This window comes from Coffea arabica, chromosome 5c, assembly GCF_036785885.1.
Source record: "Coffea arabica cultivar ET-39 chromosome 5c, Coffea Arabica ET-39 HiFi, whole genome shotgun sequence".
Classification (NCBI taxonomy): domain Eukaryota; kingdom Viridiplantae; phylum Streptophyta; class Magnoliopsida; order Gentianales; family Rubiaceae; genus Coffea; species Coffea arabica.
The window spans coordinates 6,225,041-6,228,676 of NC_092319.1; the positions used below are offsets into that span (position 1 = coordinate 6,225,041).

General features: G+C 36.8%; 1 non-coding gene across 1 annotated transcript; it reads left to right on the plus strand.

Annotated features, from left to right (window-relative positions):
- Positions 1-2,584: 2,584 nt before the first annotated feature.
- LOC113691154 (small nucleolar RNA R71) lies at positions 2,585-2,691 on the plus strand. The gene has a single exon (XR_003448567.1). It is a non-coding gene; the product is annotated as a small nucleolar RNA R71 (small nucleolar RNA).
- The last annotated feature ends 945 nt before the right edge of the window (positions 2,692-3,636 follow it).

The window sequence follows — 3,636 nt, forward strand, 5'->3', positions numbered from 1 at the left end:
GTCAAAAGATGAACCATACACAGAAAAATCATCCATAAATATCTCCATAATTTTCTCAATATAATCTGAAAATATAGCCATCATGCAACGTTGAAACGTTGCAGGTGCATTGCATAAACCAAATGGCATTCTTCTAAAGGCAAAAGTGCCATAAGGACATGTAAATGTGGTCTTCTCTTGATCCTCTGGAGCTATAGTTATTTGATTATATCCTGAAAAATCATCAAGAAAACAGTAAAATTTATATCCAGCTATTCGCTCCAATAATTGATCAAGAAATGGTAGGGGAAAATGATATTTTCTTGTTACCGTATTTAACTTACGATAATCAATACACACTCTCCACTCTACCACAAGTCTAGATGGAATCAATTCATCATTTTTACCCACAATTGTAGTTATTCCACCTTTCTTTGGTACCACATGAATTGGACTAATCCAAACACTATCGGAGATAGGAAAGACTATACCTGCATCAAGCCACTTAAGAATTTCATTTCTTACCACCTCTTTCATGTTTGGATTGAGTTTTCTTTGTGTTTCCACCACTGGTTTGCAATTGTCCTCCAATAAAATGCGATGCATGCATATAGAAGGACTTATACCTTTAATGTCAGCAATCGTCCATCCCATTGCCTTCTTATGCTTCCTTAGAACTCTTAGCAACTTTGTACACTGCTCATCATCAAGGTCAGCACTAACAATTACAGGTAAATTACTATTTTCTCCAAGAAATTCATACCTTAGATGAGTTGGAAGTGGTTTGAGCTCTAGTTTTGGAGGTTCAATTTCTGAAGGTGATGAAAGCCCTTTTCCTTGGCCAATACTTTCATACAAATTACCCCTTTTATAAGGTGCTTGAAAATCCAAATATTTGGCCAATTCTTCAATCTCCGCACAATCCCCTTCTTGCACTCCTAAACTCATTAAACAATATTCAAGAGGATCAAAGTCAAAATTGACTTGGCTCATCTCTTGAGTTAGTTTATCAATTGTACCAATAGAATATGCATGATCGGTAAAAGAAGGATATTTTCCCATTTCATGCAAATTAAACTCTACCTCTTCCTCACCTACTTGAAACTTCAGCTTGCCATTTTTAACATCAATAATAGTACCTGCAGTAGCTAAAAATGGTCTACCAAGAATAATTGGCATAGAGACATCTTCTTCCATGTCTAACACCACAAAATCCACTGGAATGATAAATTTTTGAACTTTTATCAATACATTTGCTAAAACTCCCAGTGGATATCTAATAGACCTGTCCGCTAGTTGCAAAGTAATACTAGTGCTTTTAAGCTCCTTCAAACCCAATTGTCTAGCCACCGTTAGAGGAATCAATGATACACTAGCACCAAGATCACACAATGCTTTAGAGAAATCAATGTTACCTATGGTGCAAGGTATAGAGAAACTTCCAGGATCCTTCAATTTTGGTGGTAGCTTATTTTGTATAATTGCACTACACTTCTCAGTTAATGCTATTGTTTCGCAGTCTTCCAACTTCCTTTTTCTAGTCATGATTTCCTTGAGAAACTTTGCATAAGATGGAATCTGCAAAATAGCATCGGCAAAAGGAATGTTAATGTGCAATTGTTTGAAAAGTTTAACAAATTTTTCAAAATTCCTATCAAACTTATTCTGCTTTAATCTTTGTGGAAATGGAACCGCAGGAGGTATTGGAATGGTAGCGGAAGATGATGGTTGATTTTCTCTTGATTTCTCCCGGCTATTTTCTTCTACTATCGCCTCTTGGTTCCTCTGCTTTTCTTCTTGTTTTTCATTCTCATCTTTCTCAACTTCCATCACTGGTGGATCTTCTAATTGCTTACCACTACGAAGAGTAATGGCTTTTACATGCTCCTTAGGATTGACCTCTGTTTTGCTAGGTAATTCGCCTTGATTTCGATTATTCAACGAACTAGCGATTTGACCAATTTGGACCTCTACATTCCTGTACATTGTAGTGAGTTGATCCAGTCTCCCTTCTACTCTTTCAAATCTGTCCGAGGTAACCTTAGCAAGTTTTTCCACTGCTATCTCCCATCCCGGTTTAGTTTCAGCTTGTTGTTGCCTTGATTGGAATCCTGGTGGATTAGCTGGCCTTGGTTGATTTCCTTGATCCTTCCATCCAAAGTTTGGATGATTTCTCCACCCTGGATTGTAAGTATTCGAGTAGGGGTTATTTTGAGCATTACGATTGTAATTATTGACAAATTGTACCTGCTCAGAATCAACACACTCATTAGTATCATGCTCACCTCCACATATAGAACAACATGCTACATGTGCATTAGATGAACTTGGACTAACTCCACCTTGTCTACTTAGCAATTTCATCACATTATTCATTTGAGCACTCAACATATTGAGAGTGTCCATTTCTATCATACCTGCGTGACGTCTTGTATTACCTCTCTCATTGGCCCATTGGTAGTTATTTGCTGCCATTTCTTCTATCAAATTATGAGCTTCTTGGGGTGATTTACCCATTAAAGCTCCACCTGCAGCTGCATCAATCATAGTTTTAGTAGAAAAAACTAAACCATTATAGAAGGTTTGTATGATTAACCACTCCGGCAGTCCATGATGCGGACATTTCCGAAGCAAATCTCTAAACCTTTCCCATGCTTCATATAATGATTCACCTTCCAATTGGCTAAAACTAGTGATATCCATTCTAAGTTTAGCAGTCTTACCTGGTGGAAAATACTTATTTAAGAATGCTCTTGATAATTCATCCCATCCAGTGAAAGTATTAGGAGCATGAGAGTGTAGCCAAAGTTTGGCCTTATCTCTCAATGAAAATGGGAACAATCTTAGCCTTATAGCATCATCACTAACTCCATTCATTTTAATTGTATCACAAATTTCCAAAAATGTAACTAAGTGTGTATTAGGATCTTCTACTGCATTACCTCCAAATTGAGATTGTTGAATCATTTGGATAAGCGCTGGTTTAATCTCAAAATTGTTAGCATTTACCGTAGGCCTTGCTATGCTTGTTTGAGATCCTTGTGTTCCCGGTAAAGCAAAATCTCGTAGAACTCGCCTATGTGCTTCGTTTTCTGCCATGTCTTCTTCAAATGGAAGCTCTATTAAGATGTCTTCTATTGGCTGCCAAACCTCTTGTTCCTCTTGATGTGATGTACTTCTCCTTTGTCTGTGTAATGTTCTTTCAATTTCAGGATCGAAATGTGCAACTTCTCGATTTGATCGGTGCATACACGACAAACACAAACAAGAGAAATTTTGCAGTTTAAATTCAACCACTTGAATAAATAAAAAAAATATGAAAATATCTAAATTAATAGAGATGATTAGGCCTTAATATTGCCGCTCCCCGGCAACGGCGCCAAAAACTTGACGAGTGTTTACTATAAGTGCAAGTTTAATTCCGATTTTACACCCGTTGGACTGCAAGTATACAGGTCGCAAATGTAGTACAAGATGTGTATCGGGTCGATCCCACGAGGAGCAATTTAAACAATTACTAAGCCCTTGTTCTCTCTATTATTTAGACTTACAATTAATTTGAGCAGAGAAAGTCTAATGCTGTAATCTACAAATCTGATATACAAATCTAGTTTAACAAATACTGAATACAAATAGAGAAATTTTACTTAAAGAAGA